Consider the following 16,184-nt stretch of genomic DNA (forward strand, 5'->3'; position numbering starts at 1 on the left):
GGATGACAGATCTGAAAGGATACAAGGACTGTGATTTTATTTTGAGTTGCAGCATTATCTTAAGAGTAAACTTATTTATTTCTTTACATAAATGCTCAGGTTTTTCCTTTCCAGGTTTTGCTGATCACATTAGGAAACCTCCAATGATCACAACACAAAGTCATTAGCAATTTAAATAAAATGGTTCTAACAAACTTCTAATCTCTTCTTGTCACAGTAAAGAACTTTTTTTAAATTTTCTTGGAACATTGCTGAATGTGAGTTGATGGAATCTACTCCCCAAAGCATTGGCAGTGTTTTCAAGTGGCAATAAGGCATCCTCTGAGACCATATAGAGGTCTTAAACTTGCAAAAACAAAACCATTTTCCTAGTAAAATACATACTCTTTCAAACACTGTGCCTCTTACAACTCATAATTGTATCCATATATATTTAATATTCTTTTAAAAATAGCATTACAATGAGTTTGTTCAATCACACCAATAAAAATGTAACAGAATCATGACTTATTAAAAAATAAAGTAATAAATTATAACTAATATGTCAGGCATTTAAAAACATCTCAAACAAAATAGGTCCTAAAAATAGCCTGTCAAAGCTCTCACATACGTAGAATTTTGCAAATATAGGTAATCTCTTCTCTAACTCTATTACTTCCATGCATTCCTAAAAGGAATACACATTTTGCATATCTAATACCAGGTCTAGTTTGCTTTCAGCTCTGGGGCATAGATGCAGGCAAATGGCAACTCACAAAATATTCTCTGCCTAAGCCAGATCTGTGTTTCACAGCAGCTGTAGGTTTTCTTGATCCCTCCTGTATCTTAGAAAATCCATGTGGGGACAATATTCCTTTCTAGACCTCTATCTTAGGTACTCTTTTTATTTTGTTTATATGAAGCATGCAACAAAGCATGAATTTTTAAATTTATAAAATGCATCTATGTAAACTATAGCAATTAATGAAAATTATTCAAATAACATGTGATTCTGTGTTCTGTGGCTGTAGCAGTGAGTTTTTAAATGTATGTTTATAGGACAATTACTGCCGTTAGACTCGTTTGCCATTTGGCTTACATCATGAGACTCTAGTATTGAGGACAGTCTTATTTTTCCTCTGGATATTCCACAGAATAATACCTTTGAGGACAAAGGTTTTTGCTACTTAGTGAATTGTTTTCCCTTTTTAAAGAGTATGTGATATTTGAATTAAATTAATGACCGTGAACTTCCAGTGTACACACCGGGCAGGACTGCACATGCCTTAACTTGACAGCAGTCACTGGAAGGAACATTATATGAACAGGTAACATTTTCATTTCCTTTGCCTCTGTTTTATTTGGGGAATAGGGGTCAGGTGTAGTGAGAAACCAAAGTTCCATAAAAAAGACTCACCTTTGAGGAAAAGGAGAAATTTACATACCAGATAATGCAAACCTATCTCACAGTGATCAAATGAGCAGCGATTTCTACTTGAAGGGCATTCTGTATTCAAGAAAAACTAAGTTAACAATATCTGTATCTCAGTATAACTTGCAGTTTAATGAAAGACTGATTTATTACCTGCGTCCTCCATAAGCCATTGAGTTGTCTGAAACTAAGAAAATTAATGTACATTTATTAAATTACAGCTGATAACACCACTATCTCTAAAAATTGTACCATACCTATGATAGCAACTGTATTGTGAAATTTACATGAAATACCTCAATTGATATATTTAAAAAAATTATCACAAGTAATATACAAAGTTAAACTTAAAAGATTATCCTACATTTAAACTAATATTAAACTCTAAGTTATTAAGTTTGAATAGAAACTTCCCCAGAAACACTTTTCTACCTTTACTTAAAATGGTGCTGCTGCTTCCTGTCATCATTTTCACTTTCTCCACCTCACCACCAAGTTTACAGCATCTATACTTTATATGGAACATATATACAGTGCCAGACTAGCCAATCTTTGCTAGTGAAGAATGGGTGGTAGGTGAAGAGGGCAGAGGCTCTGGTTACATGTATTCAAACCTGCGGGACTGTAAGAGATGACAGGTATGTGTCTTTTTCAGCCACTCCTGTACCAGTAGTTTAGATGCAGTGACAGTCTTCCATGGCCAGTGTAGGGCACAGCCCAGTGTTAAAGTTTCCTCTGAGAAAAGGCTGATCAGAATTCCAAGCATTATCTCTGTCAGATTCCTTATTGCTACCATTTTCCCCCCTGGGAGGAAAAGCTGTCATGCATTTTTGAATGTAAGAAAAGAGCCTCTTTTCATTTAAAAATGAAAAAAGCTTATTTTTAGATACAGATAGGGTACTTTCTCTAAAAAACTATCTCTGTGAATAAAGCCCATTTCAGTGCCAAGTGTATGTTCTGATCTTTCAGATTAGAGTGTGACTGCATACAATCCCAGACTAATCTCAGTTTATTGATGCTCATTAGCAATATCATTGCTAAAGTGTGTTTATTTGCAATTGGGATTAGATTAAGGTCAGTGTTTCCAAATTCATGGGCTGCAAGGTCAGCACAGAAATGAATTATCCATGGCTCACCACTCTCTTTTTATCTTCTGTCCAGGATAGAAATAAAAGGACAGTCAGATTACCCTTGCCTCCGCCATCATGATTTGATAATTTTATATGAAAGTTGCTAAAAGAGACACCATCATTTAATGCAGATAATTTCTTTCTTAGACAGGGAAGGATACTTTAATAAAGGTAGATGGAAAGGGACTATAAAGTCACATTCTTTTAACATAAAAAAGAAAAACTATCTGAATTAGTGAAGGAACACAAATTGTAGACTGTTTAGAAAATCATCAAAAAATCTGTACTAACAAAAACTAAATATTAACAAATTATTGCTGAAACCTTAAATCATGTTGAACATGGTGCTTTTGTGACTAGCACGTGAATTATTTGTATGAGAAGATGAGTGGTTTACAGTCTCTTGCCTGGTCCACAGTATTAAAATTCATTTTAAAATGATAAAGAATGCAGAAAGAATTTTCTGTTGCTTGTGAAATTTTCTCAAGTGCATTATTAATAGGTTCTGTACAGGACAGTAGTCTCATTCTGCATTCTTTATATCTGCCAAAGCACATAGCCTAATGTCAGTCTCAGACTTATAGTAAAGGTCTCAATTTCAAGTTTGGTGCCCAATATTTCCAAACAATACCTCCAAACTCATTAGGCTATGTGTTTCTACTTAATCTTTTGTGAAAATTTGGCTTTTTTTGTGATGTACGGCATGATTAAGTAGTGCTTTTGTTTTTCTTTCTCTCTTCTCTGGTAACCTTAAAAATTGATAGTGCTATAATCTTTTGAGGTTTAAATCCACTGACATTTTGAAAACTAAACTTGCTCCTATCAACTATAGGTAAGTCCTAACTGTCATATTAGTAACTACTTTAAATATGCGGTGGATCTAGGGAGGCTTTTGTGTTTCTTGGTTTTGTTACTGTTTTCTATTCTTTTTGTTTTTCCAAATCAATGATATAATTGTAGAATGACCCTTTTGTCCACTGGAAGGCTTAGGGACACTTCTTTTGTTTGTTTGTTTGTTTGTTTGTTGAGATGGAGATGGGCTCTGTCATCTAGGCTGGAGTGCAGTGGCACAATTTCAGCTCACTGCAACCTCTGCTTCCCAGGTTCAAGCAATTCTCCTACCTCAGCCTCCCGAGTAGCTAGAACTACAGGCATGCACCACCATGCCCGGCTAATCTTTGTATTTTTTGTAGAGATGGAGTTTTGCTATGTTGGCCTGGCTGATCTTGAACTCTTGACCTCTGGTGATCTGCTGGCCTTGGCCTCTCAAGGTGCTGGGATTACAGGCATGAGCCACCGCACCCAGCCTCAGGGACACTTACACATCCATATGAAAATAGATTTAATAAACTCATCATCTCTGGGGCTTGTTTTGTTTGCATTATTTGGTTTTCTTTATGCCTTATTACATTTGTCTCTTCTCCCACCCATCTGCATTTCCTTTCTTTATACTAAGATTCACTCTTCTTACTTCTCCATTTCCCATGTTGTTTCATCCATTATCTTTTCTCTTGTCTTCTTACAAGATTAAAACTCTTTGGGGCTAAAAAAATATTTAAGCAGAACTTCCAACTCCTTTGGCTTCTCACAGAAAATGGTTTATTTAAGAGGCAAAGACAATATTATTATAGATAACATTAGTGCGAACAAATTGTCAAGGGCTGAAGTTCAATTTCTATTTGCAGTCTAGTGCCCAAGTAGTGGATATAAGGGACATCTAAGGACAAGTACTTAACCTCACTTTGGACTTGGGTATAGGAAAGAAACACTTCGCATAGTGTGTTACTGAAAAATGTACTTTGATGGATGTCTGGAGTAGATAATAAAATCTTTGTATTATCATTTTATTACCAGAATGAAAAGATCAACTGGATATTAGTTATCAACAATTTTCATGTAGATAAAAATGGAAAGCAATAAAAGAATGCAAAATGTCAACCACTGGCACTTAAGCCATATTAGATTGCTTTGATCAGGCTGCCATTTGGGAATCTACTTAAAAAGATATGAGGAAATTTCTGGGGGCTGGAACTTGGTAGCATAAAGTAAATACTCAGTTCAGAGTCGCTGCTTGGTGCCTGAGAGCAGAGAACTGTAAAGGGAGGCTTTTGCCTCTGCGTTCACACAGCAGTCACTTGATTTGTGGAGTTCTGTCAATCATTGCCTGTCAGTGTGTGGTGTTATCCACTTGTCTAGGATAGAAGCTGCTGAAGGAATAAGGGAAGTTCAAAATACAAATATAGAAAACAGAAATCCTGCTGGTCTTTATTGTTGTTTCTGTTTTTTTTTTTTTTTTTTTAACTGAAAGTCTATGTGAAGGAAAGTAAAAGAAAGTTTATAAATTATTTTCAGCAAAAATCTAAGAGAAATTACATATAAGCTGTAAAGAATGAGCATAGATTTCTGACAGAAAATAACTAAAAACAGGCAAAGGGTATTGGCACATGGCAATGAGTCTTTAGAAAAATATCAAAATTGGGGCTGGGCACTGTGGCTCACGCCTGTAAGCCCAGCACTTTGGGAGGTCACCGCAGGTGGAATACCTGATACCTGAGGTCAGGAGTTTGAGACCAGCCTGACAAACATGATGAAACCCCATCTCTTTTAAAATATTTTAAAAATTAGCCCAGCATGGTGGCAGGTGCTCATAACCCCAGCTTCTTGGGAGACTGAGTCAGGAGAATCATTTGAACTTGGGAGACAGAGATTGCAGTGAGCTGAGATCACACCATTGCACTCCAGCCTGGGCCACAGAGCAAGACTTCATCTCAAAAAAAAAAAAAAAAAAAAAAAAAAAAAAGAAAGAAAGAAAAATATCAAAATTAGAATAAAAAATAAATGGAAGCCCATCTGAATTATCCACATGTTTAAACTTATGAGAATTACAAAGAACAGTACAGCTTTTATTGCATATTTAGATGGCTACGTGGATTAGGCAACTGAACAATACTGTGAGTGGCGGAAAAGTAGATGCCACTGGTCTATTTCAGTGAATAATTATTCATTGCTTATATGCAAATATAAAGTGCTATGAGGTCTAAAAATTACTCTCTTGTGCAGATTAACAGTGCATCTTGAAACCAAGCACAGTTATTGATTTATTCACTTTAAGCATTTCCTTATTGATACTCCAGAGACTCTTAACGTAATGCAACATTCTTGATGAGTGTTGACCGAATTGATCAAATTCTCTTCAGTTGTTGAGAGATGGCATTATAATAATTGTCTAGGTAAAAAGTGTAATAAAATCCAAGAAAGTTTTAAGAGAAACATTTTAAACTTGATATTTCCTTATTAGTGTCTGTGAAAAAGGAGTTTCTTTCATATAAACGAATATCCCTCAATCTAAGAGACCACAGCATGTTGGTCAGATGCTTTCATTTGTTGTGTTGTTCCGAAGAGCTGCTTCTAAACATCCCCCACTTTCTCCATTGTTTTGAGTTTCTTCTCTTCTTTCTTTTCCTTTCTTCTTTTCTCCCTTCCTCCCTCCCTTTCTTCCCTTCTTCTCTCTTTCTTTCATCTCTTTCACTAACTCTATACTCTCTATATGTTGTATATTCAACTTCCCTAGAAAGGGAATCTAGTGAATCTATTACTTACCCTTGGCCTGTTGGGCAAATCTTTCAGTTTAGGTCATCCCATAACCTATTCACTAGATCTTAGTTTTGGTGGCAGGTGATCCAGTTGTGGATCCAATCGGATACACTGGTAATCCAAACGGCTGTCATTAGAGTAGAGGTCACGTGGCAACAGTCTCCTCAAAGCAGAGGTAGGAGCAGCAAACTTTCTACACAAGCATCCTTTTCTCTTTGTTATCTGACTAACAGTTGTTTTCTGTTTAGCTATAAAATACTCATTAGAATTACAATCTGTTCAACATATTACTAGCTAACATATGGTACATAAGTCAAGTAGGCAAAGCTCTTTAAATTATGAGACGATCAGAGAATTTGGAGATTGAAATGTTCTGTGTGTTCAGAGCCCTTATTCATTTCTTTTACTTATTATGAATTTGAGCAAAAAGCAAGATGGATAAGAAATGCATTATGAAAACAGTGTTCCTTAAGATAAGTAAGAAACACTAAAAGGCTAAGTTACTTTATTGATGGTCTATTATTACTTTTTCTTTGAATGCATCATTCATACAATTGTGGATGTTTTTCACTTTCCAGCTGCACTTCCCAGGAGATCACTCTAAATACAGACTTGAAATATTTTATGCTTAGTACTATTGAAATAAATTATATTTCAAATTCAATTGTCCTTTTCTAGAGATAACTGTTACAGTTAAAATTGCTTTAGAAATCTATGATTAAGGTATGAATTTTTTTAAAAGCCCTTTTAAATGTTGCTTATGAAGAATGTAGGTTTCTAGTGAAATTCACTCATTAAATTTTCAGAAACATGGAGAAATCAATCAGCTATAAAATCAGAAAGTTTCCAATGTAAATAAGCATGAACTTCTGTAGAACCTGAAGAATTCTAAAATATTTTCCATTTCAGTAGGTGCAAAGTAGATTATACATGTAAAAATTAAAGCCAAAATATTATAGAACTAACATGCTATAATGACATGACTTAAAGTTACTTTTATAGATTTTTTATGAATTATAAAAGTTTCTAGTAAAATAAAGTGAAAAAGAAATTATTTAATCAAATAATGCAGGAGTTCTCCTAGTATTCAAACATATTCACCTAATAGTGTTGAAATAGGCAGACAAATATGGAGTTAGACTATTATGATGAGTACAATAAATAAAAACTATAGAAACCCCATAAAATAAATTCTGTTTAATAAATCAGCTGAGAAATTGTATACTGCTAAATATAATATTTTGGTAATCAAGTAATTCTTTAAACTATGCAGTCAATTAAGTAAAATTAGTTTAGCTAATAGGCAGTGAAGAAGTAATCAGTATCTCCTATTTTTTTGTTATCAATTATAGAACAGGCAAGGTACCAAGGAACCATAATAACAAAATTGCTTTTTTATTATGTTTCTAGAAGCATATTTCTCAAAATGTTTATAGTATATGCTGGTGAGATTGAGGTAATTTTTAGTTTTTTTGTTTTTATTCATCATCTATAATTTCTGCAATGATTTTTTTTCTTTGCTTTTATGATTTAAAAAATCAAAAGTGGGTAAAAGTAAATGCTCTGTTAAAATATAATTTAATCCAATTCCACCAGGATAAAGTCACACTAGAGCATATATTTGTAACATGTCATGTACATTTTAAATTTATTTAGAGACTAAATTTCCTACTAATTTTGACTTTCAAACTAGAATGAATATCTTTCAAAACAATGTTTTGTTCCTAGTTAGAAATAATATTCATATTTGTAGGCTAAAGAAGCAGAAAATATACAAAAGTAGATTAGGATTTCAATTTCCACTGAAAAGTTTTATTAATGTATTAAATGTCCTTATAGCACATAATACTTGGCACATTATGTACTTAATATATAACACATTGTATAATGTGTGCTTCTTTAAAAATATAGAGCCATGGTATAGGAATGTTTTTGCACCCTGTTCTCCAATTTTAGCAGCATGTTGTAAACATTATGTCCTGTCCTTGAATAAAACATAACAACATTTTTAAATGTAATCTATTTCTTCTCTTAGATTTTATGCCAAGGTGATGTAAAGCATTTCCAGGTCACTGAGTCAGTTGAAGTAAGATATAACAGCAAGGAAAAATATATGTACCAAAGGAAATTAAACCATGATTCTTCAATGATCTCAGTTTTCTAAGATGATAACTGGTTGGGAGCATCTGTGAACAAGATCATGAGAAATAAACCAGATTTGAATAGCCATACATGAGAAGATGCTCCTAGATGTATTAGTGTAAATTATCATTATTGACTGTAACTTACTAATAGCAAGTCTAACATAGTCTTACTTTAGGAAGATCCACCAGGAACAGGCACAGAGACATAACTCAAGATTTCTATCAGTTGTTTGACCAGCTCCAAGGAACTTTCAAACACTGTGTCTTCAGATAAACCAAGTTAATTTGGCCTAAGATTTCGTTGCTAAGTTATTGTTATAGTGGGACAATTGTCATTTTATAACATTTCCTGGAGCGTAAGGTGAGCCATTCATTTCAGTAGACATTTGTCCAAAGATAACTTCAAAGAATTAATTCTAATTTTTTTAAATTACTAAAATAAATGGTCAAAGAGAATCATAGCACTCAAACTAGTGACTAAAAGCTAACTAACTAAATAAGCCAGTGTTGATTACAGAAGCAATTAAGTTAGCACTATTATTACAATCTTAAAATTCAAATAAAGAAGGATTTAGCAAATAATTATAGTATTGCTTTGAAAAAATATATTGCATTCTAATTTTCACATGATGAATGGATTAATAATGATGTACAGTTTGTCCATAGCCTTCATCTGAACAATCATTGTGTAAAGAAACCATAAGAAAACAAGACAGATGAGACGTTACCATTCAACAATTGTCACATTTCTTAGAATATGTTTCCTTTAAGCAAATAGTATCATAAAGTTTAGAATAAATTCTGAGAAATAGATTTCTAAGTATTATAATGACTTCCCAGGGAAAAGAAAGGAAGAAAAAAATAAATAATAAAGACAGAAACTTAGGGTTATTTTTTTTCTCTAATATGCTTCTTACTTTTGGAAAAAAGTTTCTACTAGAGTATCCCCAAAATACTGAGGGTGAACTAAATGTTGTGAATTCATTCTTGTACTTAATAGTATTCAGCTACCCTTATGTTAAGAAGAAATAGAAAATAAAAGACAGGTAAATGCATTGAACCTTGAATTATGAAAAAAATGTACATCCTTCTTGACCTCATAAAAACAAATGCTGTAACAAATGTAAGTGGTGTATTTAGACATGGAATAATATATTTAATTTAAAAAATTGCATTTGTGACTGTAATCCATGGCTTTTTTAATGGAATATCAGTAACATTTGTAAACGCCCAAATGCTCAGAACCCATATGCTTTTTGATTTTTTTTTTTTATTCAGACAACTTGGCATTGTGTAGGTATTGTATAAAATGCATTAAATGAGTATTAGTATAAATCAGCATAACCCCTTTCTTTGAAAGTACACCAACACAGAATATATTTTCAGTTTTTAATGCTTACTTAAAAGCATATTGAACTATTTAGTACTCAATTTTAGATTTGCTAGCAGTCCTATTATGTGATAAGCATTCCTTGGAAATGAAATGACATTTTAAAAAAAAAATAAAATCACAGTCTAAATTTTTACTTCCATTATATTAGGCTTATTTTATTATACTTCTTAAACTTGCCAGTTGAGCTAGATTAGATTTAAAGATGGCTAGTTTTAAAACATATTTTCTAGCAATATATTTATTTAATTTGTGTTCATTTTTACTGTGTTATAAATGTAATTGTATTCTTAAAAAGTAAATTATAATTCTTAAAATGTATGTTTTTGCATTGAAAAACATTTACATAAGAGATATTTATCCTGGTCTGTCATAAATGGGTACAATCAATAACAACACTATAGAGGCTACATGTTTTTTAGTAGATGATTTTAACCTTGTTTATTCATTTGCATAGGCTGTAATATTTAGAACAGAAGAAACAAAGCAGGAGATGAAGCATCAAAAAATACTGAAGTTTGTTTTGTAGCTAATAGAATAAGTTTACTATGATTTAGGAAAATGGCAGAAAAGTCTCTGACAGGTGTTTCCAACCACTCTCCAAGGTCATATCCACTTGAGAACAACATCTATGTTTTCTTATAATTAAATACTTACTAAGTTTTGAGTTCCCCAAATTCCTAAGCCAACTATTTCCTTTGGACTTGGAAGTTACTGACTTCTAACCTTGGGTCATTTTGTTCTACTCGGCTGTATGCATCATCAAGTTTACTTTCAATGTAGCGGAGTAAAAAAACTGACCAAATAATTATTCTGATAATTGAGTTACTTAAGTTCTCCAACTGTAGGGACTGCCAAATTCCATCCTGCTAACTATGAAAACAAGAGGACAGTTTTCTTTTTGATTTACATTTCTTAGTAAATGGAGGTATTAAAAGATGATGTCATTATTTTTCATCAGCTACTTGGCTTAATTTAATATCAAGAGATGTTTCATCTACCATAGAAAAAAAATCCCACAAAGTTTACACAAATAAACCCATTCAACAACTACTTAGTGAATGACTATTATGTTCAAGGCACTGAGCTATATGACATTTTTCTGAGGTTTTAAACTCATTGAGGAGAAGATAATAATGACAACATAATACTGATGATAGTTACTAATATCACTACTATGATTGAAAGGTTACCATAAATCAGATGTTGTTTTGAGTTATTAAGAAGCATAAAACCCATTTACATTGTTTCTAGTATCAGCTTATGTGATAGAGGAGAATATTGAAGCTTGCAGAAAGTAAGTAGGTTGCTCAAGGTCACACAGCTAAGAACTTGTAGAACCAGGATAAAACCCAGCAGTCTGTGGGTCAAGAAATAAATGCAACAGATTTAGTCATCACATGACTATTTAATTTTTCCAGTGTATTTTTTAAAGTTTATAAAATATTTCTTCCGTTATTAGTGTTTTATTTTTTTGAAAAACAAACATCAAGCTTAATACCTGACTTTCTCTCATTTGCTCAAAGTAAATGAGAGATGGAGATTTTAACTGGAGATGAGTATTTCTGTTATTTTTGGCATAAAGAAATATGTCTGTCCTGAGGACTCTATCACTTTGCTTATAAAAAAAAAAAAAAAAAGAGGCAAACATCTCCTTATAAGGACGTTCTGAATAGTTCTCAAGAGTGTATCCTTGGCTAAACTGTGGAGCACTGAGGAGGAATAGAGAAGGAAAAGAGAGAGGAGTTACATGGCTCTGCAGGTAGTTTTACTTCCTGGTTCTGAGGGTTATTGGTTTATCACCAAGCCCAGTTGGTGATTGGCACCTGGCCTGGCCAGCAAGCAAGCCTGAAACAGCTTCTCTGACACCCCAGAGGCCCTGTCATTAAGGGCAGACACTCTGGGGAAGGTGACTCAACTATGCTTCTCACATTGTTAAATAAAGAATTTTGCCTCCAGCCTTGTCTGCACATTCCTGAATGTAGAATTTACTAAAGGAAGCCTCAATAATAAATAAGCATAACACTTATACTCCCAATAAGGACTGACTTCAACAGCATACTACTGATGCAGTCACCCAGGGCCATATGCTGAGGAGGGCCCTGGGCTTGGGTTAATGCTCTACTGCTACCACCTTGAAATTTTTAATTTTGAATAAGGACTCCACATTTTCATTTGCACTGGCCTCTCAAATTATGTGGCTCATCATGCCTCTAGTAAAGTTAAGAGGCAGAAAAAGGAGAATTTAGATATGCCATTGACACTTCTAGTTTTAATTTGTAGTTATATGTTCTAGCTGATTCTTGTGAAAAAATAAATAAATAAATAAAACAAACGGGTTTCACTCCCAACCCAATACCTAGAAATTGAGAAAGATAAAATAGAAACCTGTAATGAGGGGTTAAATTTTTTTTTAAGTGGAGGACAGATTATTTTAAAACCAGAAAGTAACGGCAAAGTCAAATAGTAGGCTGAAGCTGTCGAAACATAGCCTCTCGTCATTGTAGGTAGGAAGTACTGCTGCCAGGAACCATGACTCAGGCGTCAAGCAGTGGCAGCTCTTGCTTCTGTTTCTGTCTTCTCATCATTGTCGTAATGACAAAGCTTGGCCCCAGCTTCTCACAAGGTCCTGCCTCACCCCAGAGACTATTGTTCCCAAAGTCAACTGCCAAATAAAACTTGTTAGTACCTGGAAAAGTTGATATAGGTAGAAACCTAATTTTAAACAAAGGTGCATGCAGGCACACACCCACACCCACCCCCCCAGCCCCACACAGACCCACACACACACAGGCACGTGCACACCAAGCATTTAATGAATGTTTCTATTCCAAATTTGCAGAAGAGGAAAGGCACTAATTTACCCTAGATTTTAGAAGTACAGGGACTTTGCAACTGATTTGTGTCGTTTAAAGTAGCAGTCTCCAGACTTTTTGGCACCAGGGACTGCTTTCATGAAAGACAATTTTTCCACAGACAGGAGTGGTTTCAGGATAATTCCAGTGCATTACATTTATCATGCACCTTATTTCTGTCATTATTATTACATTGCAATATATGATGAAATCATCATACAACTCACCATAATGTAGGTTCAGTGGGAACCCTGAACTTGTTTTCCTGCAACTAGTGAGTCCTATGTGGGGTTGAGGGGAGACAGTGACAGATCACCAGGCATTAGATTCTCATAAGGAGCATGCAACCTAGATCCCTGGCATGTGCAGTTCACAAAAGGATTTGCACTCCTATGAGAATCAGATGCCACTAGTGATCTGACATGAGGTGGAGCTCAGGCGGTCATGTGAGCAATGGGGAGTGGCTGTAAATACAGGTGAAGTTTCTCTGGCTTGCCTGCTGCTCAATTCCTGTTGTGTGGCTTGGTTCCTAACAGGCTATGGACTGGAACCTGTCTGTGGCCTGGGGTGAGGGGGATCCTGGGTTTAAAGTCTTTAAAAATTGCTTTTAATTGTTTCACAAGAAAACAAACAGCAATAAAAGAGTTAGAAGAGTGAGTACTATTAAATTTATGTTAGAGTTCATGGCAATATCGCATCTAAAACTCAGGTTTCCTCATACTTAAATTCTTGACGTTTCCATTATTATTTGTTTAATATGCAATGTAAAATTGATGAGAAAGTAGATTGTAAATTGTCTGAGTTTGTCTTACAGAGTCTTGAAAACTATACCTCTCAAGCCAGCTCCCTGTTTTAACGAAGTTTTATTAAAATACAGCCACTCCATTTGTTTACATACATTTTATGGTTGCTTTCACATTGCAGTAGTAAAGTTGAATAGTTACAATGGTGAACACATGGCCGGCAAAGTCAAATATATTTACTGTCTGGCCCTTTACAGAAACAGTGTTTTGACTTCTGATCTATTAGAATGTAAGTTCCTTTGACTTTAACTTGGATATTCCCAATGCTGAGATCAGTATTTAGCACAAAATAAATTTTAGACAAAATTAATAGCATATGGGTGCCATGAAACCCAGAATGAATAAGTAGTTAAATGGGATAAACAACAGGCAAATATGGACCATTCACTTTTAAAATTTTATAATTCTCAGATGCTACCGTTCTGAAACTTCTCTTCCTAATTCAATTACCAGGTGCTATAGGAAGTTTAACGGTCTAAAATATATTGAACACTCATGTATAAATATAGAACAAATTTATACGTAAAAGGTAGTTCTAGTTTTTCTTTTAAAAATTCCTACCTGTCCATCATCTATGCAGTTTGTTAGGTGATGGTTTTGGGGAAACACCCATCAAAATCCTCATGCTCAATAAATGGTTTCATTGAGCAAGTCAGATTAACCACTGAAATAACTAGGTAGGGTTTTAAAATAGAAATTACAGTGAATATGTAAGGCAAATAAAGTGAACTTTAGAGCCAATTGGTTTGAACTATACCAGGGAATACATATCAGAGGCAGGGTACCTGATAGAGATGGTTCATTTATGTAGTTAGCCTCTTTAATATATGTGCACCACTAGAGGGAGATGGCTACCTAAAGGGTACGTAGAGATGCAGTGAGTTTAAGCTTGTGGCACACACATCTAAGAGTTTAAAAATCCAAATATAACTGGTACGGGTCTGGTCTTTTCAAGTTTCTTTACAGCCACATCCACCTTTCAGTTCCAGAGGCGTCTGCCAGTTTTGCCTCTTAGAGGTGTTTGCTTGCATTGCTTGAAAGTTTCTCAGCTTTGTTTTATTCCTCTCTATTGTTCTTCACTACATTTTTTCCCTCTAAATTTATAAACCAGTACAAATTGTTCACAAGACATTTGCACACAAGGCTTTCTAGCAAAAAGGATCCTAATTTAGTATCGTGTCCATCTTATTTTAACCTAACAAGATTAAGCAAGTCGTTATTGATTTATTTCAGATTCCCTTGCAAATATATTTTACATTCATTTTTATATTTAGGGTGAATACTTATGAATTAAATAACCAAACACAAATACAGGGAAACCTCAGGTTAAAATGGCAACTGTTCCAAAGAACATGACTTTGGGAGGACTAATTTCAAAAGATTAGACTACGCAGTATGCCTGTTCAAATAAAAACTGTGGCCGTTTCGCTCAATATACGTTTTTATATAGTGGATAGTATATTTGACTGTCAACCATTTTTGAATGGTAGATCCTTTGGTGGTTTGCAGATCCCATGTACTGTTACTTACCGTATTTTTCATAGCAAGGAGGGAAATTCAATTAAGATTCATTGAGGATACACAAGGTGCAAAGCACCTAACACATCAGATTTTTTGTATCCCTTAGTCTTTACAACAAAACTATAAAATAAGATAGGCATTATTATCCCACATTTATAGATGATGGAAATGAAGCTCAAAGAAACTAACATACCCAAGCCTAAGCAACCATAAAATGCAAAACCTGCTTTCAAATCCAAGTTGATATGACCCTCAATCAAGTACAAGCTTTTCTGATGATGCACCCAGATCTCCCTTGAAATATGGGAGAATCTACATTTGAATCAAATGTAAAGAGGGATGCAAAAAAAAAACCACACACTTTTCATCACTGCTTCCAAAACTGTGTATGGCAGTAAGGTTGTTTGTAGACTGTACTGATTCTGCTGCACAAAGCAAGTGGATTTGTTTAAAACGTATTTAGAACAATATTATTGAATATATATAAATCTAAATAGGGAAAGGCATGACTTGCAGAGATCAAAAAATGTTTATTTTCTCTGACTCTGGCAAGACAATAGATGATCTATGTTAGGTCCCAAATAAGTTTGAGGCCCAGACATTAATTTCACCCTGCCAATAACAAGGAAGACAGAGGCAAGACAACTAATCATCCATGGAGATGTCTATAAGAGGAGAGTTGGACTAAGTAGCTAAGCTTCCCTTGAATGTTATTCTTTCTTTATTCAATATAGTCACTTAGTAGTCTGTGCTCCAATGCTTTCAAATATAATTCTTAGTGATTAATGAAATAGTTGTAAGATAATTAATTGGGGAAGAAATCCAATATACACTTTTTTAAAAAAGAAAAAAATAAGTTGTTGAAATGCAGTAAAAATCCTGAATCTTGGCTCCCTAAGGATAGGAAATAAGCAAAGCCAATTTGTTGCATAACTCATATGACATAAGAAGAAAAGATCTACCAAGTCTTTAGGAGAGAATCTATGAATTTAAGCTTTGTAATTAAGGGAGTATTGGGAATGCATGCTAGAGGGATGATAATGTGGACAGACTGAAGCTGGCAGGCCTTGATATGCATAATACATGATGTTCTGCAGAAATAGCTTCTAATTCATAAGCCACAAAAACCCTTTTTGTAAATCAAATGTAATTTTAAAATCAAGGGGTTATTTGAAAATACTTTTAACAAGCCTTGACTGAAGTTTTCTGAAAAAGTTATTCTTTTTTTAAAGGGAGAAATAAACCTCCTGGTTGAGGGGGTTTGTCTGTCTGAAGCTGACTTTCAAACAAGGGATTCAGAGTCCAGGGTTCCAGGTAACACCTCAGGGGCCAAGTT

At 34.2% G+C, this 16,184-nt stretch overlaps 1 protein-coding gene across 28 annotated transcripts in view; it reads left to right on the plus strand.

The window, feature by feature from the left end:
• The window catches only part of NRXN1 (neurexin 1), a 1,157,741-nt gene that overhangs the window by 522,167 nt on the left and 619,390 nt on the right, over nt 1-16,184 (plus strand). The gene's annotated exons all lie outside the window — the stretch shown is intronic.

The sequence above is a fragment of the Saimiri boliviensis genome, chromosome 1, assembly GCF_048565385.1.
Source record: "Saimiri boliviensis isolate mSaiBol1 chromosome 1, mSaiBol1.pri, whole genome shotgun sequence".
Taxonomy (NCBI): Eukaryota; Metazoa; Chordata; class Mammalia; order Primates; family Cebidae; genus Saimiri; species Saimiri boliviensis.